Source organism: Balaenoptera ricei, chromosome 14 (genome assembly GCF_028023285.1).
Source record: "Balaenoptera ricei isolate mBalRic1 chromosome 14, mBalRic1.hap2, whole genome shotgun sequence".
NCBI lineage: Eukaryota > Metazoa > Chordata > Mammalia > Artiodactyla > Balaenopteridae > Balaenoptera > Balaenoptera ricei.
Window position 1 is genome coordinate 72,908,674 of NC_082652.1, and position 25,071 is coordinate 72,933,744.

General features: G+C 37.8%; 1 protein-coding gene across 1 annotated transcript in view; it reads left to right on the forward strand.

Moving 5' to 3' along the window:
• DCC (DCC netrin 1 receptor) overlaps positions 1–25,071 on the forward strand; it is a 1,173,736-nt gene that overhangs the window by 689,076 nt on the left and 459,589 nt on the right. The gene's annotated exons all lie outside the window — the stretch shown is intronic.

Consider the following 25,071-nt stretch of genomic DNA (forward strand, 5'->3'; position numbering starts at 1 on the left):
TATTCTCAAAGTCAATTTGAAATTACTGAGTTATTTAGTTAATCAGGTATACATGTGTGTATTGATGGTATATTTGTGCTAGCAAATTATATCTATGACTATCGATATATATCCCCATCCAGTGAGATACAGTCAAGATGACAACCCCTAAATTACTACCATCTCCCCTCTTTTGCAGCCTACCTTTCTTCTTGGTGTTTCATATAAATATAAACTCTATATATGGAACATATATATATATGTAATATATATAAAATAGATAAGCATATACATGTATACATACATGCTTATTTATAGTCTTAAATCAAATCAATGGAAGTTGGTAGAAAACTAGCAGAAGTAGTCACTTGAAAGTAAAAACATTTTTCTCTTTTTTTAAAACAGATTTTGATAAGTTGTCCTTTTTTCTATAATTTATTAAGTTTTTATTTTATTTTGTTCTGTAATCTTTTAGAGGTTTAATATGGTGGTGTATTCAAAACTAGCATAAATCTATAATAGACATATCATGTAATATCCCCATAACAATATGATTTCCAGAAAGCAAGCAAACAGACAAAAACAAACAAACAAAAAAACCAACTGGTCAGCTACTCTGAAATGTGGTTACACTAAAGAAGGTCAAAAACATCCCTTCTCTCTTTTTATTCTTTTTTTCTTTTTTAAAGCAGGGACTGAACAATTGTTTATATAGATCAAAATACCTTAAAATATTAATACCTCCTCATGAAAAGTTTTCATACCACCTATTGATTATGTTAATTTCAACTTTTTTAGGCCAGTTTCCTTCCTCTTGATTCAACCTTGTCTTAATCTTTCCCTGCAGTAATTTTAATAGAAAACAGAAACTTCTATATAGCTATAGAAATATATGAGACATAGTCTTTCTTTGGCTTCTATCATTTACAGTATGCCTGTTGAGGCCTTATATTCTGTGCATCTCTAACCAATTATCCGAAGATGCTCAGACTCTCATAATAATGCTCACAATGATGACTTTCTCTGTTTTTCTTGATTAAAACAAAAAAGCAACCATAGAACCGCAGTCCCAGATGAGTAAAGGAATGAAAGGAACTATTTAGGAATTTAAAGGTACAGTTAACTCTTGTTCAAGATCACCAGTTTCTCTGATGGACTGTTTATTTTCCCTCCATTTAATGTGCCTTACATGTGAGTGTAACTTCATTTGTGTGACTAAATACATTCTCTTCGGCTGAAACAGTAATGAGTAAGGAGGAGAAAAGGAACCTCTAAAAGCAAGGTCTCTAATGTGAGCCATGGTTTAAAAACTCTGTGCTATCTCATTAGCAATGACAATATGGCAACATTTACACTAATACTGGCTGCTACACAAGTCACAAAATAAGAGAATTCTAGTTAACGTTGATTTTCATGTAAGTCCATAAAGCTGAGGAAAATGCAAGATAAGTAGTCCCATATTTCTAAAGAGAAGTATGAGGTGCATTCTCCTCGGACTTGTTGGCAGTGACCAAACAGGCCCAGTGATCGTCCCCTTTAACTGCCATTAGGGATGGAGGTTTCTTTGAAGTGTTGAAATTCATAGGATTAGACAGACATCGTCATGGTGTTTTCTTTCCCCCACAAGTCAAGTTGTGGAGATACCAAGAAAACCCCTTGAACAGAGTGTTTGTGGGGTGTGTGTGTGTTTTACTGGGAGTTTCTTGCAAAAATGGAAAATGGGCAACTTATCCTGACTAAAAGCTCTCTGGAGCTGCCCACAACTGCAGGAGGAGAAAGGGGAAGGCAACTGTGGGGAGAAGCTCTATTTCCACCTTTGGGAAGAATGAGGGTGTGAGTTGCACTTGAAGAAAGCAGGGTGGAAGACATCTTGAAAGACCTTGCCCACGAGGTCCTGGCTGCTAAGGCTACAGCAACCAAAAGACACTAGAGGGACACTGGCTGGGACGGAGCTGAGCTGGGAGCTGGTGCAGAAGACTAGCCAGATCCTGCCGTGCCTGCTGCAGGAAGGGGTCCAGGGTGGGGCTTCCGAGGTTGGAGGGGCCTCTGAATAGCACAGAGCTGCTCCCCAAAAAGAGGCAAATGGATGCCTTCCATGACTGTGGACTCTTAAGAACACAGGTTAAGAAAAACAGCCTTTGTCTCTTTACTCCAAATCCATCCTCTCTTTCTACCCTGGAGAAACCCTAAGCAGAGGGGGAAAACAACAGACCCAAGAGAATAAAAAAAACAGGTGACAGACAGTCCCATTGCCTCTTCCCCATTTTTGGTCTCAGGCCTACTCTGGGAGGAGGGGAGAAACTTTAAATTGAACATTAAGTTAATGTCTTGATTTAGATCTCACTGGTTTGTGTGTGTGTGTGTGTGTGTGTATGTTGCTCTTGTTGTTGTCATTATTGTTTTTAATATCTGAAAATAAGGCTTTTAACATATTAAGGTGCCCTTAGGACCTGAGGATTGACCCAAGTTGTTATCTGGGGTAGGAAATATATCCGATAGAGTGTGTTTGAAAGTGGATGACAGGAGAAAATAAAACTGTTTCCTCTTGATATTCCAATAGTTCAGCTCGTTCAATAAACCAATTATAGGCATTCAACTTCACTTACACCAGGCAGCTCTGAATTCAACAGGTAGCTCTTTATTAATAGTGTCTTGCCTTCCACTCAGGCCCTGATTCATTTGGGTCTCTGTGACCACAAAAGAGCAAGGCGCCCCTCGGCATAAATGTCATTTACCTCCTGGCTAGGGCAAACCTTGGAGAATCTTGATAATTCATTCTTCTCCCATCTAGATGGTAAAATGTTGTCAGTGGATTCTACATTCTTGGTCAGTGTTTATTGTATCTGGCATTGGATTAGAATGAAGACCAAAATCTGAAGGCGTGACAGAACACCATTGTGACTGTCTTACGTCCCCTCCTTGTAAATGATGGATTGCTTTTTCCCGGCTATTTAATCAGGTCTTCAAATAATGCCTCTCCAACTCCACAGAGGTGCAGTGTAGGCCGTGTGCACAGATGGTGGAGAGGCCAGCTATAAATATAAACTCAGCAATGAGGCTGACCTCGGCGGGAAGAACAAAGCCCTCTCTGTTTAGGTCCCAACAATAAACGGTCACCATATATTTTGAGGCACATCGTGAGTCTGCACTGACCAGCTGTTCAGCTTTGGTCTGTCCACATGCTTGCGGCTAAGAGTTTCTCTTGACAACCATAACAATCTGCTTCTAACTGAAGTGCACACAATGGCCTGTTAGAGCCAGTGCCCATTGTTGGTGGATATTTACATAAGCCTAATGAAGTTTCAACCTAGTCTTTTCTATATAGTTAGTTATTCCCTCTTTAGCAATTAGTGACTTAGGAAAGAAACATCATCTACAAAATTAAATTGAGTTAATGACTTGTTTTTCTTTCCAGAAAATAAATTTTGGGAAAATACTGAAATGTGTGCACTGTAACATGTGAAATATATACATGATTTCCTCTAGATAAAGATCAAGAAGATCAATGGCACTTAAAAAAATCATTATACTAGAGGAAGTGCTATCAGTAATGGTTTCTATCTGATACTCCAACACCACACACACAGTTCCAGACTGCCGACTATCTCTCTGTATACCTAACACAAACATGAATGCACACCCACACTCGTGCACCCACAGACAATGGTCTGCACACTTAAGAAGACTTTGCATATGCATCAAAAATACTTAGCCATATTATGTAAGTGGTGGTGAATGCGAGTTAAGATATTTTATCTGATATGTATCACTTGTATTGCCTATTCATCTCTTCTAAGAGCTAAGGAAATGTTTTCTTGTTGTTATTTGTTTTAGTTTTATTTATTATTTGGCGAGGGACATTGGTTAAGAAGTCCTCTTTCCAAAAGAAGATTGACTGTAGCCCTCCAACTCTACTATTCAGTGAACAGCCCAGCCAAAATGTGCCAAGAATCAATGTGTTAGGCATCATAAGAATAGGATGTTTCAGTAGACAGATTTGCAAACAGGTAACCAGTACCTTAGGATCTGGTTGACATAGCAGATGCTGATGAGTTAGTTACCCTTGAGTCTCATCCAGTGAACTGGAGTGTGGGTAAGTAGTAATTAAATTAAGACTGTCGGGTAGCTAGAAGGAAAAGTGAGCATACTTTCTGGTGCTGGTGGGGCAGCGTGGGAGCGTAGAGAGCAAGGCAGGAACAAAGATAAGATAGATATAAGATATCAGTTATCTCTGAGTTAGTGATTCTGGTTCTAGTTGCTAGGTAGCATTATGTTTCCAGGCCATGGTCTTCAGTGAAGGTAATTGGAAATACCTAACTGCTGGGCAGAGAAGAAGAGGGCCAGGGAACTGGGAATGCAGCTGTAATCAGGGCATATGTAGTCTTGAATATTTTAAATTTAATGGCAGAAATGGGTGAAGATAGAATAAAGTTGCCATGGGAAGAAATAATGTATTCTTCATATTCTACTATGCACAAAATTGTTATGTGTTCACAAATGAATAAATGCTATTCTAAATATTTCCTAAATGTAGATCTGCTTGGGCAAGGTACCAAATCATGCCTTCTATTGAAGAAATATGTATGAGATATGTGTCTCATGTTAACAGTGAATATTTTTTTAATGCTGCTTTTGTGTTTTTCCTCCAATATTGATAGCAAAATAGAGTTTCCCACTGTAGGAGGGGAATATATTGGTTAAGCATTTAGCAAAATAGTGAGCTACTATCAATTCCTTGTTCTCCCCTGGGAAAGGTTACTGATTACAAATGCTGTAGAATTTTAAACATTGTATTAAGGTGGTAGAGCATATATTAGCAGAAGTATTAGGTCCAATCATAAACATCAAGGCATAAAATCAAAAGTTCTTTTGATGCCAAAAACTTGGCCTCTGTGTACCAGTGCTGAATCAAATCTCAGAGACAGAGTTTTGGGTGAAGTAGGAAAGAATAGCTTTATTGTTTTGCCAGGCAAAGGGGGACACAGCAGGCTCCTGCCCTCAAAAACTATGTGTCCCCACCCGGGAGGATTTGGTGAGTTGCTGATAAGATTAGGGTGTGTGCAGGGCCTGCCCTCCTTTAATCTGGTGTCAGGTAATCTTTTGATGAGCTTCTCTGGTTCCTTTAATCTGGCCTCCTCGGGTGGTCTTCTCTCATATGAAGAATGCTGATATCTTCCATTAGTTGGGTTTTAGTTCTATAAAGGGCTTAAAGACATTGTTATGTGTATCCCTTGAGGCAGCACCAGGACCCTGCCCCAAGGCTGCACTATTGTCTCTTGACTGTTCCTCCCTTGTCTCTGCATCCCCTCCCTTCCCTGATTAGCAACTGTTTGAATCTGCCCTTTGGATCTCAGGGAAGGTCATGCAGGCTGGAGTCTGTTCCCTACAAACAAGAAACGGGGGACGTGGAAAGGCTTTTGTGCCCAGGAACCCCACAGGGTCCTGCTCGGTTTCACTTTGGATCTGTTTTTCTGACTTGTTCCCTATCAATATGAGAAGAATACCTTGAAATCCAAATGGGCAAGAGGAATATGTGGGTGCATACTCATACAGTTGTATATTAACTGCAACTAGTTAAAGTGTTTCTTACTAAGTGTGGACTCTTATATAGAAACTTCAGTGAGATTGTGTGAAACAATGAAAACTTGTACAATTAGTTGTAACACTTCAAGATCTGTTAGAATTTAATTTTTCAGTGTAATAGCACATAAGCAACTGTGTAAGAGAGATTGTTACTAACTCTCAAGTGATGTACTTTTTAATCTGATATTAGTCATTTGTGGTCAATTAAGTTGAATTTTTGTCCTTATTATGAGAAGGGTTACTATGATTTAAATGCTCAGTATTATTTTGTGTGGGATCAAATTATTTCTGGAGTTCTGTAAATAATTTAGAAGAGCCAATTCCATGTATTGGACTAATATATTGGTGGACCCAAACTAGAAAATGAGTCATTAGACAGTTTCCCTCACACAAACTGAGATGCTCATTAAAACTACAAACATTCTCTTTAGAGTTCCATCATTGAGTCTACGTGAATGAAAGTGCAACTTAATATTTTTGACACTTATTTCCAGTGATGATTATAGTGATTATAGCTCATAAGCTTTCCACAAACATTTTCCCTTATAAGCCTTAGTAATTAACTGTAGCTATTAAGATACAGAACTGATTTTTTTCAAGGAGGTTATTAACGTCCGTATATGTATGTGGCTGTGAATTTGTTCAGTGTACTGAAAAATTATTTCCCTAGCTAAGGTAAAGATAAAAATAAGAGGAAGGTAATGTCTGCTCTTTCATTTTCTACCTCAAAGTCTCCTTCCCCTTAGAGAAATGTTGACGCTCAAACTAGCACTTTCCATGAGGGGTTCAATGATAGCAGAAGTTTCGCATTTGATCTTTTGCCATGTGATATTCACCTAGTCTATGAGATGTGGACACATTTCATCTCCACATCCTTCTCTAGTTTATCTATAGAGATTTAAACTATATTGGAATATAGAATATAATGAACAGAATCTTAGACAATATTGCCTAACCTTTCCAGGTCTCCATTTCCTCAGCTTTAAAATACAATAGATAATTGTCTCAAAGATTTAGTGCAATAAATGTATGTCAGAGGGATTTGTAGGCTGTAAATTGCTACACAAATGTTAGCTATTATAAAGTCTTCCATTGGTTTATTTAGTCTCAAGAAAAACAGGAGGCATTTCTTGGGATGGATACAATGATAGCTATCTTCTAGCATATTTTTCCATTATCCAAGAAAAGAATTAATAAACAAATATTTCAGGGACAGTGGCAATTTGAAATTTAGGTTTTTAGCCCAGTGGACAAGGTGAAGGGAAAAGGTTTATTTCAGAATGCCTGCAGTGGAGAGGTTTGTAGCAGGGTTTACAGTATCCCTTTAATGACTTGCTCATTCCAGTTTTATGTTGGCAGAGGTTTCCCAGCAAATAAAGACTTGTCACTCACCTTGTCCTTCATTCAGCACGTGCTTCAAGTAGGAAGCTAGCTCAGTGCTAATCAAGAGGATATGGCTGTATGGCAGACTTTGAAATTAGAAATGAATTCTACAGTAATATGAAGTATCCTGAGACCAGTGATAACTATAAATCCAAACAATGTGAAAGACTTGATAGATTCATAAATATTGATCACATCAGACTTTGGTGGTAAACACACCAAAGATTGTTATTCCATAGCTTTTTAAAAACCCCATTGTGAGGAAGTAGAAAAGAAGAATCCTGATTTTTACACTGAACCCAAAGAATCTTGTTCTTGTATTTCTGCCTTTTATTTATAAATCATCGTTTGATAATAGACGTGCCTGGACACACACACTACACACACATACAGATATTCCTTCTGATATATTAGTATAAGAGAATTTTAAAATATCAATGTACTCATTAGTAGGAAGTATATATAATTTAATAGCTAAAATTATATAGATGTAATTTTTAACTGATTATCAAAGTGATAATAATCAACATTGATAGAACCACAATGAAATAGTGCTCATATACACAGTTTGAAGGAATGAATTACAGTGTAGTCAACAACATAGGCCTCAGATGATTCCACAGGAAGCTTTGAAGCTGGGTTAGCTACTCAGGGTACTCTACCCCCAGAGATGGGTATGACCTTGAGTGAGGTGGTTCTCTTTAGCTGAAGGCAGTTACTGGAGATCGATTCTGTAGGGAGCCATCAGCCACCATCACTTTCTCCAGCTGTAGAAATAAGTGCCACAGTCCATGAAAGGGAGATCCAGCCGATACACCACCCTGTTCACTACAGTCTCCCCCTGTGCCACTCAAACCTATTTGCTCCATGTAACACATTCTAGAAATAACTATTCCAGGATACGGGTTGGTCTTATTCCCTGGGGGAAAAGGAAGGTTAATGGGATGAACTACAACCCTCACCAGTACAACTACAGCTGGTCTCAGGGCTGCAATTCGTGCTCATCACTTTCTTCCTCTCACCCTCAGCCAACATCTCTGCTCATCTGTATGGCTTAGCAGATGGAATGACTCAAACTCCTATTCCTTTGCAAGTCATAGAACTTGTAGTAGTCTATTTACCATCAAAATTGGGGAAGAGAGTACCAAGAGACACTCCAGTAGATCACCTGGGTGCTAACCACAGTCATCCCTGTTTCCTGCTTCCCCCTGATGATCTGGATAATTATTCTCTCCTTGCCTGCTGGTATTTTGGCACAAGAAGCCTGAAATGACCAGGAAGCAGTGATAGCTCAAAGGTTAATGATAAAAGTATTCCTCCTCTGGGAACTAGGACTTCTAAGTCCTAGAGTTTCAGGGATGAGAAACACAGATTCCCAAATGGGTCACTGGGAGTGATGGTAAGCAGGATCGCACCTACTTCAAACTCTTTTATCCATTTACTCTACCTTTGGGGACATGGCACCATATACTGATCATTCATTTTGAGTATGTACCTTACTCTAGAGGAAGGCTCTTCATTTTTTTAGGATATCGTCTTCAGTCTTAACCCATTGCTCCTCCAAAAGACTGTACTTAGGCTGTATCAAGTTAGCAGCTTCTCAGAGGTTGGTATGTGATAGGATGAGGGGATCCCATGGTTGTGTATTCATGTCCACACCCCTTTTGCTGTTAAGTGTGTTATTTGATCTTCTGTAATATTATGCATGATCCCATGTCTGTGGCTCAGAAACTTTGGGAGCTCTCAGTACTGCAGGCTGAAGCCTTGAGAATAAGAAAGGTGGAATATGTGTATAGTCCAATCAAGATGAATTTCTGCCCTTTCCAGAGTAGAAGGAGTTCAGTATAAACAACTTGCTACCAAAAAGTTAGTCGGTCTCCTCAAGGAACATTGTTTTATTGGGTGCTCTGCATCTGTCTCTTTACTAGTAGATTGGATGTATGGCAGCTCCAGTAGCTGCTGGTGAGGAGCAGCAGCTTTGTTGGGTTTGAGCCCATGTTGTTGGGCAATGCACAGGTCCAATCCCTGCCACAATAGCCTCTTCATTTATGCACCTTTTATGTCACCACTGGAGCCTGGCTGATATCAGCTGGCCAGATTGTTCCATCTAATTGATTGTGTCTCTTTCATGGAGGATACAATCTGGTGTTTAGATGTTTTCAATTAGCAATAATCATGCCTGGGATAAACTCCATTGACTACAATACTTCATTGACTACATTGCACAAAGCTTGGGGTTTAGATGTGATTCAAAGATCTTTATAATACTTGATATTCACTCCCAGAGGCCCATCCAAATCTTTTCCAAATCTCCATGTCCCTGATCTTTCAATCACTATCCCTCCAGACCCCTGGTCAATCAGCCAAGCCATTTGACTTTGCTCATAATCTATATATATATTCTTACTCTGGGCCATTTCTCTCTTCATATAAGGTAGATGACCTGGTATACCAAACATTCTGCCTATTGAGAAAAGCTCTCGGACTGCTCTCTTTCAGGGCTCTCCCTAAGAGGGGCAGCCATCTATTCTGAGTGCAACCACATACCCACATACCAAGCTGACAAAGCTTGGTCTTTTTCCTCCTCAGTCACTTGGTCATAAGTGTGAGTCAAGGGGGAAGTTCCTTGGACAGCAGTGATTGAAAATATGGTGGTCAGGGACACCTGCCATTATGCCCTCTGGTCGTGCTTGTGCCTGATACCAAATATAACACTTTCATCTGATGATGGTGCTGCTTGAACTTTTGACTCAATGCATCTCAGGGAACCCAGCTCAAGATGAACAATTCTCGCCAGTTGATTATCCAATAGTTGGATTGGATTCTTACTCCAATAGGGCCCAATATTTTGTCAGAATCCATTTTATAAATGGTGTGTAATTCTCTACTGCAGATGGCCTGATTTTACAACAGAACCCTAAGGGTTTATGTTGTGATTCCTCTATCAGGGTCTGCTGTCATCTCTCCATAGAACTATTTTTCTACCACCAATGCCTCTAATACTACGGAGTCTACTAGGTTGTATAGCCTAAGTGGCAGAGCCACTTGCATCATGGCCTGGACCTGCTATAATGTCGGTTTTTACTCTGGAAACCCTACTCAAAGACAACACCCTTTCACAGTACTGAGTAAATAGGTCAGAACAGAATGTGCTGCCTGCACAACCCAAATGCCTAAGAGGCATTGTGATTCTTTCTTAGTGTTTGGAGGTATCAGATATAATAATGTGTCCTTACCTATAGGACATGTCTTGCCATGCTGCAAATCACAGTGCCTCTAAAATCTTTACTGACGTTATAGGCCACTTTATCTCCATAGGGTTTTTCTCTCACCACTGGAATGTATGTTTTTTACCAAACCCTTCCATATATTTGCCATTTCTTGCTCAACTTGTCTGGTGAACATGCTGTCATTAAGATAATGGACAAGTGGATTATGCTGCAAAATATCTGGATGGTCCAGGTCCCTTTGGACTATATTAAGACAGACATGAGAGAGTTAGCATAACTCTGGGACTGAAATGAATGATGATCTTTCATTCCTAGTGAATGAGAAAATATTTTGGTTATCCTTTCTTATAGGGATAGAGAAGAACACATCACTATGGCTAAATGTGACTGGCGGTCATTTGCATTTCATGCAAAGATATAGCATCTGGTATAGCAGATGCAATGGGAACCACCACTTAGTTAAGTTTGTGGTTGTCCCCTGTCATCTTCTAGGTTTGATCTGATTTTTGTAAGGGACCAGATAGGGGAATTAACTTAGAATGTTATAGGAATTACCATTCTTTAGGACTTTAAGAGTGGCAGTCACCTCTGCCCTTCCCCCAAGATGTGATATGATGCAGTGATAAATGGAATATAAAATATAAATAGTGAAATATAAGTATATAGTGGAATAAATATATATAATATGTATATAAATAGTGGAAACAAATATAAGAAGTAGAATATAATTTTTGCACGCAATATGGGTCCCAACTTTTAAAACAAACAAATCTAAATCTATTTCTATATTTGTAACAAAACTATTATTTTTATTTTAGAAATCAAAATACATGGATGCAAACAGTATCAAACAACAAGCAATATACACTAAAGTATTGCAAGCGTTTTAGAAATGTGAGTGTGATTTTGCCTTTAACTTCAGGCCCCAAAGAAGCTACTGGGAGTATTCTCTGCCCCTTGGGACATTTAGGAGACCTTAGGAGATAAGACTTTTGTATTTTAGTATTTTCAATCTCGTGAGAAACTTAGAAACATAAGAAAATAAACACTATTTTAACTTATGGAAAATAACATGCCAACAGAGCTATCATCAGTCCTATTTAGAGTAAGATTTATATAAATACAGACCCAAAGGAAAACACAGAGAGAATAACAGATTCTAGAAACTTCTTGTGTTGGGTACTGTGGGCTAAGCATTTTATCTGCATCATTCCTTTCACTTCTACAGTAATCCAGTCTAGAATATATTGCTATTCTCATTTCGAATGTTAGAAGGTTGTGCCCCAAAGAGGACCATGCAATATAAAATAGCTACAAAGTGGTAGAGCTGGATTTGAAAACACTGTTAAATCTTTGTTAGTGGGTAGCACGCTGAGTTTGGGCTTTACAATCTCATATTAATTGATTACTCTCAAGAGTCCTATGGAGGAGATAGAATTGTTTTCCCCTTACTTTGTGGGTGAGGAAACTGTGGCTCAGGGAAGGTAAAACTTCTCAAGTCCACACAGCCAGTCAACCCTCTGACTTTTGCACTTAACTTTCTCATCCACTCTGCCATGATGTGACTGTCCACCCATATTCTGTCCACCACATGGATCTTGGTCAGGTGAATGGGTGATATTTCAGATTTATTTGAATCTAGTCAGACTGGTTTGGGAATTATTGATAGAGGAGAAAAGCTTGGAATTAATTAAAATTTCTAACATTCTGCCACCCAAATGATTTCTGTCCAGATTCCCACTGTGCTAGAGGTCATTACTAAGTGTGGGTCAGTTATAATATTGTCTTAAGGGTCTTAAAGGTAAACATCACATAATCTCTGCTATTCAGGAATCCATACTTTAACCAAAAATACACTTGATGCAACTAATCTTACTTATCAAATACAGTTAAGACAGAGTGACTTGTTGGGGTGGGGGAACAGTGCATGGAGAAAGAATCCATAAGGATCAACAATCCCATTAAATGTAAATAGTCTAAACACTCTAGTTAAAAGATAGAGATTGTCTGGTTGGATAGAAAGACCCAACTATATGCTGCCTACAAGAAGTCCATTTCACATATGAAAACACAAATATGTTAGAAATAAAAAGATGAAACAAGAGGTATCATGGTAACACTACAAATAAATAGATAAGAAAAAAATTTAACCTGGAGTTTCTATACTAATGTCAGGCAAAATAGATTTCATGGCAAGGAATATTACCAGAGATAAAAAGTTAATTTCATAATGATAAAGGTTAATTAATCAAGAGAACATAATCCTCAATGTGAATGCAACTAATAATAGGTCTTCAAAATACATGGAACAAAACTGACAGAACTGCAAGAAGAAATAATCTACAATTATAATTGGAGAGTTCAACACTCCTTTGTCAATAACTAATCAAACAAGTTGACATAAAATCAGTAAGGATATAGAAAATTTAAACAACTCCATCAACCAGATTGACCTAATTGACATTTCTAGAACACTCCACTGAACAAGAGCAGAATGACTACTCATTCTTCTCAAGTGCACACAACATTTACCCAGTTAGACCATATCCTGGATGTACAAAAGAAGTCTCAAATGGACCTGGAGGGTATTATCCTTAGTGAAATAAATCAGACAGAGGAAGACAAAAAAAAAAAAAAAAAGACAGAGTGAATTGTCATGGTGTTTTAATTGTTCAACATTTATTAAGCACCCCGAAAATGTATGAAGACTCACATAACAAATACAAATTAGAGATAGTAGATGCCATTCAAAGAAAGTTCAGTTCTTTATATTTATACTCCTTAAATTCTAATACAGCTAGTGCTTGGTGTATTTTTGTTTGTTGTTGTTCTAACCCTATTTTTAGTACCACTTGTCACACAGAATGACAAGGCTTCTATTGTTTTGAAAAGTTCTTTCACTTATTGTTTTATTTTGTTCCCAGCTTTAAGTAAGAAGCTCCAGGTTAAAAAATAGGTTTAAAACATTTTTTTTTTCAGATAGTCTACTCATGGGTCTTTAACCAATAGTGTCGTTCCATTAAAAAAACAATAGTTAGTTAATAAGCCTAAATGACTAGTGCATGCTGTGCATAGCTGTCTTTGTTATTTTGTGTTGACAAATAACCACCAAGGATCTGTAGATGACTTTAACTTTCCCTGACAATATTGACAAAATATATATACCTATTTAGTTGATATCTGAGTTAGACATATTGTGGAACATAAGAAAATTCAGTTGAAATGAAAAATAACCCGTCCTCAAAATAAAACATGCATCATTATAAAGCAAGAAAAATCAAATAGAGAAGTGAGTTTTCCATATTTTCTGTTATTTTTCAGTGCCAGTTCTTATTTAAATAAAGATCTACCTGATAATCAGACAAAATATTCCTTAGTTCTGAAAGATGTGGACTGAGTTTATGTACATAAAAACGTACAAAAGCAGAATAGACTATCTTGAATAGAGAAGAATGATTCTCTAAATGATTTTCTCCTAATAATGTGGCACTTATTTGGGAGAAGAAAGAAATAAAAATACTATGTAGCATATTGTATATCCTTCTCTTGCCTTGTCTTTTTGATCTCATAAATAGAAGGAGACATGAGATAACAAAATTGGTGGCCCAGACATAAGTCTTTGGATCTCATGAATTTCATATCCAATTTCTGGCATACAGACTACCTGCTTTCTTTTCATATGTGAGCCTTACTTCTCATTATTTAATATGAGCCTTTGAGCCCAATTCTGACCAGATATTTTAGGTCTTTAACATGCTTGCCTAGAAAGGATATTGTGACCCTTGGGGAAATTCAACTGAATGAAGTGGTAAATACCTTTTCCTTTTTATATCAGGAACAATAACAACAACGATAAAACCTCATACCAAGTAGATAGTTTCTTGCATATAAAACGTTATCCTAGAATAAGTTATTCCTATTTTCTGAATGCAGATGCTAAGTGGTTGCTCAAGCTTCTAGTCTAATAGGGAACTTTGAAGTAGAACAAATCATTACCATGAGTTCCAGGAGTATATTCATACAAGAGGTACAGCTAGCACAACGAAGAGCTTAAGCAACTCTTCTGTGGAACAGAGGAACTCATCTCTGAGGATGTGACATCTAAGCTAAGATGGACGTTGAAGAAGGAATGTGATTTTTGCCAACCTGTCCAGAAAGGCAGAGAAATGGCTGGTAGAAGACATGTTACACCCAAAGCCTAGAGAAATAACACAGAAGCAGAAGTATATATTCAGAGAAGTATGTGTGGTTCAGTAAGATGGGAGAGATATGCAGGGGCTGAATCACAGTCTGTCTTTCAGAATAGGGCAAAGAAAATTGGACTTTTTGTCTAGGCTATGTGTGGGATGTGGGGGGCTAGGATGTAAAAGATAGGCATGCTCCTACTGGTGTTTTTAAAAGATAACTCTGGAAGCAGTGTGGATGATAGCTGGGTTAACAGTGGTAGGAGGCAACACTAGAAATAGAAAAAGTAATCGGGAAGGTATATCGTCCATTGGTTAGGCAAGAGAGAATAAGGCCATCTAAAACAACAGTACAAAAAGCATGAGTAGATATATTAGAAGGTCTTCAAAATGTGGAGATTACTATGAGTATGTATGGATGCATTAGGGATCTGGGATGATTCCTAGATTCTTTATTTAACTGTATAGATGGTAAAACCATTACTTATGAAGGGCAGAAGACTAAGAAGAGTGATTTAGTGCATTTAGACAGAAAGAACCTGGCTAGTGAGTTCCTTGAGGGAGCCTGTTTTTGCATTTCAAGCACCTGGTAAAAGGCCTAACAAGGGCAGGCTCTCAATTACTCACTAGAAGGCCTGAAAGCAAGTTCTCTGTTTTACTGCTTAAGTGACAATACCAGTGATTTAGTAAAAGATGAAGCAAAGGACGTAAATGTTTAAAAAGGTCTCAAAGCATATAATTGAAAAATTTATAATCAAAATAGGCAAAATTAATAGTCTGACTGAAAAGGAATGTTCTGCTGTGTGTATTTGAGAGATTGGAGCAGGAGGAAAGATGAATGCAAAATGTTTTGTAGTATCCCCAGAGGGAAAATAATTATGGTCTGAACTGAGTGGCAACTCAGCTCATGGAGAGAAAGATAAATCCAAAGAATACTATGGAAGAGGAAATGCTTAGCAGTTTGCATTTGAACTGAAAAAGAGATTTTAATGCTGACTGGGAATCCTGTAAGTTATTGGCATTGCTGCTGGTCATGAAAAGCTTAAGGGAGAGTATGACGGAGGCTTATTATGCACCCTAAGTTCCTTGATAGGCTATAAGTGAGTCATTCTCCTACTGATGAGAGGATTCCTCCTTGCTGGACATTTTTTTTACCCAGCTCTGAGGAAGGGACTCATTGTACTGCCATCTTGGAAGGAATTAAAGGGCTATGCATTAACATAAGATAACCATTGAGAACATACTGTCACCGCCAGGACCAGAATATATTGATTTGATTATCCCTTAACTATCAGAAGGATATAAATGATCACTTCTTTTTCTTCTCTCTCCTCTTTGTCTCTCCTTTCTGTGGCAGACACAGATTAGAACTGAGAAATAGATTAGAAGTGGAAGGACTAACTTTGGTTCTTCGCCACCTGAACATATTCCATGTAATTTACCCCAACTATCCTTGTTAGAGTGTTAAATATCGACTAAAGAGTTTAATATGGATTTATGTAATGAGTTCACAAATTGATTTTGCAGAGTATGCTTGCTTTAGGAAATAAGCATCTACTCACGTGGCTTGGATGCCATACCTGTATGTTTTGAAATGATGAATGGATTTTTTTTTTAAATGATAAGGATTCTAATCTATGATCATTTTATCATCCCAATATTTAAAAAGCTCAGAGTCCAAAACAAAACAGAACAATGATTTAGAAGCTGCAGCTATCTCCTAGGGGAAGCAGTCTCTATAGGGCAGTAGTGCTAATATCTCTGAGTAACTGTATTAAACAAAAAAGACTTACACCCTATGTCTGCGAAACCTCCACTTTCTCTTTTCCCTGTGCAAGAAAGTCATATGTACCTTATTTAAACATTAATTATTTAGCCTGAATTGACTGCAGCTCATTTGTAAAATAAAATTCCTTGCAAGTTTGAAGATGAATCCAAGAGAGGTGCCTCTCTTATGCGGGTCCCCTCCTTCCCTATCTCGAGTGGCCAAATTTGATGTAATTGGTGATGGGGTGGTGATGACAGTGTCAGCCAATCATTCTAGGCATGGCTGCTAAGATTTGTAATTATAATGTCCTTTATTCCCATTTAAATTCAGCAGTATCTTCACATTACTATTCTTTCTCTTGAAACATGGAAATTTGGATATGGAGGTTGGGGATGGTTAAGAGAAAGGGTTTTGCCTTCTTGAAATCTATACTTTTTCACAGTCTATCCCATTTCTCTAAGGCATCATAGACAGGGGAGGCCAGCTATCAAGAATGGTAATTTGCAATCTAAGAGTGCTTAATCTAAAATCTGTCCTTGTCGGAGGAGAGCATGTTGGTCCCCATGCAGCAGTAATGGGAATTTTATTTCAGCATAAGCTTCAATGGGGGCTTTCAAATTGTATTCTTTAAACTACCCTGTCCTTGTCAGTTTATGCAATGTACAAGTCTTGTGGGCCTTCAACCTCGTTCTACTTTTAAAATAGAAATCACTAAATGTAAACTCTGAAAATGTAAACTAACCTCATAAACTGATTACAGACATAATCGTTGTATAGTTATGATGGGATCTAGCTTTATTAGTAATCATTTCTCCTGGTGATTAAAATTTAACTCTCCAAAGAGACCTTTTTCCCAAACAGACTTGTCTCTCTTTCACTGTAACCATGTTATATTCTAAAATTACTTCCCTTAATTTTCACTTTCATATACAATAGAGCTTTGCTTACCATGGCTGTTAAAAAAAAAATCATAGTTGAGGAATATATTATTTTAGAATAAAAACTGGATCAAGTAGACAAGAATTAAAATACATACGTAAGATCTTTATAACTATTTTTGTTCACTAACAAATCACTAAACATCATGCTAAATAAAGGCAGTATCAAAGACATAGTAATAATGGATATTTTGTTTTAACTCTATTTATAAGCCCTGTTTGCTGGAAACCTTTAAAGATGTCTTACCCTCATAGATTCCGGATGACGTGTATAAAATATTTTGCTTCAGAAAACATATATCCTAACTTTATTTTCCCTTGTTTTCTGGTCTGGGACTAAGTTAACTACCAATATCTGACTTCCGTGTACTGCCTCACTGAATCTCTATTCTGTTATCCCAAGTTTATTCTATTTACATCTGCTCTAGTGGATCCCTAAATTCTACACCTCACTGAGTTCTGCATCCACCTACCCCTGTAACACTGGTCCAGTTTTTTCCTTCATAACAGATTCTACTAGGGACCAAGTCTAAGATATTTTTTCACCTTTACTTTTTCTTCCAATAACCTTCCCAAGGCATCATTGATTAAAAAAAAAAAAATCAAACAGCTATCATCATCTCCTCCTCCTCCTCATCGCAACATTCATTTTTCTCTGCTGTGTTTTAACACAATATTTTGTCCTCAAACCTCAGTTCCTTTATGTTTTCCAGTTATCTCAAATGAGAGTGACAATTTGAGTGCTAGAGATGGCAAATTGATGACTGTGGATGAGGTATATATGTAAAATTCTATATATTATTACTTCAAGAAATGTCAGATATCCAAATTGACTTGGAAAAGACTTGATTTCTAATATGTGAAACTCTTGATGCCTGAAGAGTGGCACAGTTATGGTTTGAATGCTTGGTGACGTGAAGGAAAACTGACAGTGTTAAAAGTTTGCACTGTGTGTTGGGTCAGTTTCTCCTAAAGCATATAATGCTGTCAAGAATTCTAGGACCTAAGGACTTTTTTTCTTTGAATTTTATTTAATTTATTTTTTTATACAGCAGGTTCTTATTAGTTATCCATTTTATACATATTAGTGTATATATGTCAATCCCAAATGACCTAAGGAATTTTTAAGACCACTTTTTGTTGACTATTTCTTAGATTCATCCAAGGAACACTTTGCATTCTGAAAATATGACCAACTAAAATGTCATATCCATAACTAGTAAGATTCCTTACCCAGTTTTTAGAATGACTATTTTTTACCTTTTTGCTATTCAAAATAAATTTCAAGACATAAAGACACCAAGAGTTTTTGATAATATGCTGCTATTTAGAGAGAATCTGTGGAAATCTCTTTGTTCACATATACATAGATACATGGTCAAAATTTTGGAATAGTCTTGTCAACAATCAAATTCCCCTACTGTGTTTCCAGATATTGGAGTCTTTGGGGAGAAAATGAATGGCTATAGTGATGGCAGCAGAAATTGTTGTTTACAGTGTTTTTCAATGGCTGAGGCATCTGAATATCAGAGTGAACATGGATGTGATGGATTTTTACTGCGTCACTTCACTCACGCTGGAACATTTCTCTAGGTTGCCTTCCCTGCATGGTTCTACGTTAGCGTGGGCCAAAAGAGAAATTTTATATGTGATTTGGCAAATAGATATAAAAGAGGAGCGAGGAGCCATACTTCTTTGTGTTTTGAGGTTGTTGCAGGCACAAGGTACTGCTCATCTGCTGACACACCTGTTGGCACAAGGTAGCATCCTGGCTAGCAGCAACTCTAGGTCCTGCCATATCTTCTGCTTCAGCTTCTCCACCTCCTGAGCTAGGTGTGTGTTTAGGTCTGTGCTGGAGATGGTGAGAGACTGACATGGATTCCAGTCTGTCCTCATGGGTTCCATCTAAGCTTTGTAGATTTCATCTTGTCCTTGCTTTCTCCAGTCCACAGCCATCTTGCCCTCCCAACTTGCTGCCTGATGACTTCAGTCTCAGTGACCAGATTCAGAAACAACAGCCTTACAAACACTATATAACCAGCCCTGACAACTGTGTAATATTAAATCCTGTAATAAATTCTGCTCCCTGCACAAACCCACACCCTGACTCTCATGCTCTGATCAAACCCTGATTGATACAATGGAGAAATGGCGGCAATAACAAAAGTGGCCAAGAATTTGGGGAAATGGGTGAAGGATTACTGAAGAGAGAGACCCTTAAATGATTTGGCCAGTTTCTAAGACATACTATGTCGATATTTACTTTATTTTTTAAATGAAAAACTCTTAAAATTCTCCTCATCTACTTAAGTTATAAGCTCTAAAATGTGAGTCTGAATATACAAGGGTCCCAGAAGGAAATGTGAAGCATACTTAATTCAAGGAAGGCTTAATAAAGAAACTGTTAACAAAGGTGTTGGCATAAGGTACAAGAAAATACAAAAGATAGCACAGTACTGAGAGGCTATTAACAGTGGAGCTGTCTTCGTCCCTTGGCTCAAAGGGGGAACTTGGTAAAGCAGTTACTAGAATTGGAAGAACAGAGGGCCTTACAAAGAGTGATACTTTGAAAAAAGTTGTAACTTGCATTGGAGGGGAACAGCTGGCTTAAGACAAATCTGCACGGAGACAGGTAGGAATAAAAACCTCAGATTCACACTCATTCCTCATTCAGATTCTTGTCAGTGCTCAACAGTGGGTATACTCAAAAAAAGCCAAAGGTCAGACAGAGACAGACAAATATCATATGATATCACTCATATGTGGAATCTAATTTTTGAAAAATGATATAAATGAACTTACTTACAAAACAGAAACAGACTAACAGATTTCGAAAACAAACTTATGGTTATCAAAGGGGAAACATGGTGGGGAAGGATAAATCAGGAGCTTGGGATTAACATACACACACTACTGTATATAAAATAGATAACCAACAAGGACCTACTGTACAGCATAGGGAACTCTACTCAATATTCTGTAATAACCTATATGGGAAAAGGATCTGAAAAAGAATGGATATATGTATAACTGAATCACTTTGCTGTACACCTGAAATTAAGACAACATTGTAAATCAACTATACTCTGATAAGATAAGATAAAACAAAAAACCCCAAACAAAACAAAATGCCAAAGGTCAAGGAAGCCTTCTGATATACCAGAGACGTTTGAGAGGTCAGCCACTCAGAGATGGGATGGAGAGTGTACAGAGTGCTTCTGTGTGAAAACAAAACACGTCCAGCACAGGATCTTGACCAATTATTCACAAGTTTGTTCTTTTTATTCAAGAAGATTTGAGAAAGGAAAGGAAGAGTGGGCAAGAAGTCACAGATGAGGACTTCCCTGATGGTCCAGTGGTTAAGACTTCACCTTCCAGTACAGGGGGTGTGGGTTCGATCCCTGGTCAGGGAACTAAGATCCCACATGCCTCGTGGCCAAAAAACCAAAACGTAGAACAGAAGCAATATTGTAACAAATTCAATAAAGACTTTAAAAATGGTCCACATCAAAAAAATCTCAAAAAAACCCAAAACCTCAATTATTAAAAAAAAAAAAAGTCACAGATGCACAGGATAAATACTCACTCTATACACAGAATAGTGTCCCCCCAAAGATGTCCACATCCTAATCCTTAGATCTGTTGAAATATTATGTTTCCTTGCAAAGGAGAATTAATGTAACAGATGAAATTAAGGTTGATAATCAGTTGATCTTAACATACAGAGATTATTCTGGATTATCCAGGTGAGCCCAGTGTAATCACAGGAGTCCTGAAAAGTGGAAGAGGGAGGCAAAGGAAGAGGGCAGAGCAATGTAATGTGAGAAGGATATGACTTGTAATGCCTGGCTTTGAAGATGAAAGGAAGTCCCACAAGCCAAGGAATGTGGGCGAACAGCCTCTGCAAACTGGATTCCTTTTTAGAGCTTTCAGAAAGAAATACAGCCCTGCCAACACCTTGATTTTAACGCAGTGAGAACCTTGCCAGCTTTCTCACCTCCAGAACTATAAAATAACAAATACGTGTTGTTTTATGTCGCTAAGTCTGTGGTAATTTGCTACAGCAACAACAGCACACGAATACATTTGGATGCAGATTTCCTCAGTTTTGACTCTACGTTCTGATCACCTTGGTTAATTCTTATAGAAGTTGTACACCATTGAGCAAAGAGTGATTTTATATTAATGTTTAGGATTACCACTGCCAAGGAATTCTGTCTTAATATTTCACAAGAAGAGTTATGGAATTATGATCCCTTTGTTGTTCTTAATCTAAACAGGAAGAGAATTCCTGCCAACCCATTTAAAACCTCCCCCATCATCCAGGTACTCAAAGGAAATCCAGTCTTCAGAACAGGAGGAGGGGAAACAAATCAGGAAGCCACAGGGTATTACTCTCAGGTATTATTATTAATCTCAGGGTAGGAGGCCTGAGATTTTGTGTTCAGTAGCTTTTCCTGGAATTAATAAGTGAAGGCCAAGGATTTTAACAAAGATATGAAGCAAGAATTTAGTACCAACTAGGTGACATAGAAGAAGAAAAATGTGTACAAGAAAACCACTCCAAATTAAACCTAGGCAGAGGTTTGTTTGTTTTTCCCAAAATAATTGAGTCCTCATAAATTCCTTAGAAAAGAGTCATATTAGAACCCAATCCTGGTTCTTAGTTTTCTATGTATAAGAAACTGGAGTAAACAATGCCACATTCTTATTATGATTTGTAGGTTAAATAAATTCCCCAAATCATCTAGTCATCTTCTTAAATTTCAACCTTAAAGATACTACAGGGTGTTGTTACAATGGGTTTCCTGGATTGTTTAAACCCTACCTAATCAACATTATCAAATTCTGGTGTCAGGAGTAGAGAAACGATTAAAAAGTACCTCTTAGAACATTCTGTGTCACCAAGCTGTGTTCTCCTTGATTGTGCTTTTATTCCTATTAAATAAAATAGAAATATCAAGCTAGCTTTTCAGATGGAAAGGTGGAAGAATCACCACAGCTCCCTCTAAAACCACACCGTTCTGTTGCTCGTTCTTAAGTTTAGACAGTACAAAGTAATCCATTTCTCTGTCAAACAAATTCATGTTTGTCAAAACCGTCCTTCTTTAAAAAGTAATCTCTCTTGTGGACTTAATGATGATGAAACGACAATCAGTCAATCAAGCAGGATAAAGTGAGCACTTTAATTTTTTATACAAATTCCGTATCTCTGCCACCCTAATTTCTAGTGGCATGTTTTCTGATATCATTGCTACCCAGCATTTCTTAACAATGATGCCATTATAAGTTCCAGCAGTGATTTCCTATTATTTTGCACTATATTTAAATTGGTTTCTTATGAACACTGTTAATGATCATAAAGCTCTCATTTTGAATATTGAGAAAGATTAGCCAGCAATGAACATTAATTCAACACTGGATAAGTTTGGAATGCTTGATAATATGAATATGCTCTAACAAGGAACTCTATCCAGTTGTGTATTATTTATAAGAAATGTGACCAGACATTCCTCAAAATAATGTGACTTAGTCATTAGTTTTATAAAGCAATGCCATGCTTGTATTCATGTATTTTTAAATATTTCTTTTTTCACACCTCTGCTCTTCTCTATCTTATTTTCCTTGGAAAAGGGGAGAGAAAAATCTGTGAGATGTGATAGGATAGGAGAACATCAAAAATATCATTTTTGGTACCTTCCCCTGTCTACAGTGAGCTAAGGCCTGTTTACACCCCGATCTGTACAGGGCTTTCATGGCTCAGAGGCATTTTTGTCTTTTAGGTCCCTTCCTCCATTAAAAAAAAAATTAAGAATTTTATTTTATAATTACATGGGTATGAAGACTAATATAATCCAGGTTGGATTGCATTCATTTTTATCCTGCTGATTCAAAAACAAAAATGAAAACCTATTCCTGGACCCCTAACAGTCCCGGGGGCCCTCGGCACTGTGCTCCCTGTGTCCCTTGGATGGCAGCCCCGTGACAGCCAGTGGTTACACTTTCAGTAAACTTAGCCTAACTTTCTAAGTGCTTTGCAGTCTCTTGATGCGTAAAACAGCTAATCAATTGTTTTTTCCTATTGTTTAATAAATCATTTTTACTTTAAAATCACTTTTATGTCATAGGTATATTCTGTAAGGTTGTGTCAATTAATTTTTTAATCAATGAAACAGTTCCTTTTCATTAACTTTTGTTATTACCACAAAGGAATTGAATCTTATTTCATATCAATTTCCAATTCAAATAGCAACTCATGCTTAAGCTTTGAGAATCTTTGACTTCTAATTTCTTACTGCTCCCCTTCTGTTTGCACACTCTTCTGTCCTAGAGCTCATGTTTTGACACATATACTTATGTTTAGGAAAGGTGTTAAAAATTTAGGGAAATCTTTTGTTCTGACAAAAGAGATTATCTGTAACCTACCTGTGATGTCACTTGGAATACTAACAGGTCTGTTTTATTTTTTCTAAAAGCAAGGGATATAAGAAAATATTCTTAATAGCAAACATATATCTTTTTTTATTATTTATTTTTATTTTTGGCTGTGTTGGATCTTCGTTTCTGTGCGAGGGCTTTCTCTAGTTGCGGCAAGTGGGGGCCACTCTTCATCGCGGTGCGCGGGCCTCTCACTATCGCGGCCTCTCTTGTTGCGGAGCACAGGCTCCAGACGTGCAGGCTCAGTAGTTGTGGCTCACGGGCCTAGTTGCTCCGCGGCATGTGGGATCTTCCCAGACCAGGGCTCGAACCCGTGTCCCCTGCATTAGCAGGCGGATTCTCAACCACTGCACCACCAGGGAAACCCCAAACATATATCTTTAGAGGCAAATAGTCTATATTACTTAAGTAACAAATAAAACTCTAAATACCAGTTCATGAGGCTAGTGCATGCTCTTATTTTCTGATAGTTAAAAATATCCTCGCAGATTGCTAGAGTTTGCCTCAATACTCTGTGCTATGCAGAAAAGTATACTAGAACTGGTGTTTTGAAGGGTGCTTTAAGGGAATGTGTAGTGTTTCCTGATCCTAAGACTGTCCAAACCAGTTCAACCAAGTTACTAAATAAGCTTAATAATTTTTCATAGTTTATCTAGAATCTGTTAGAGTTTAGGCAAATTTTAGAATAAACTAAAATTTATTAGTTTAGTTTATTAACTGTGCTCCACAGTTAATGTACAGCCTTGCCCTATAAACCACATGTGTCCTGGGGTCATCATGTTCACAGGACTTACGGCAGCTGCGTCCTAATGGAATGTCAGGAGTCAGTGCAGAATTGCAACATCAGCTCCACATCCTGAAGTGGTACTTCATTCCTCCAGGGAGTTAATCTCAGCAGGAGTTGAGCCCCAACTATCTACAACATGTGAATATAAGAGAGATGGGCTCTCTTAGTGGCTACATTTTAAGTTGGAAAATGTAAATCAAAGACTTCCAATAAATTTGATGTTTAATGTACTTAGAACTCATATAGCCAGTATAGATCCAAGAAGCTGCAGCTAGCTTTTCATCTTTCCAAAATAATGAGAGAATGATGATATCCAAGAGAATAACATTAAAAAGAATTACTTTGGTCTTTCTACAACAACAACAAAAATCTTCTTTATCCTTTGATAGGAAGGTAGGTAGGTAGGTAGGTAGATAGATGAGAGTGAGAGAGAGAGAGAGAGAGAGAGGGAGTCTTTAAAATTTAGTGAATTCTAAATACCACTAATAAAAATCTATGGGAGGGATTTCCTTGGTGGTGCAGTGGTTAAGAATCTGCTTGCCAACGCAGGGGACACGGGTTCGATCCCTGATCCGGGAAGATCCCACATGCTGCGGAGCAACTAAGCCCGTGCAACACAACTGCTAAGCCTGCGCTCTAGAACCCGTGAGCCACAACTACTGAGCCCACGTGCTACAACTACTGAAGCCCATGTGCCCTAGAGCCCGTGCTCCTCAACAAGAGAAACCACCGCAATGAGAAGCCCATGCACCACAACAATGGGTAGCCCCGCTCACCGCAG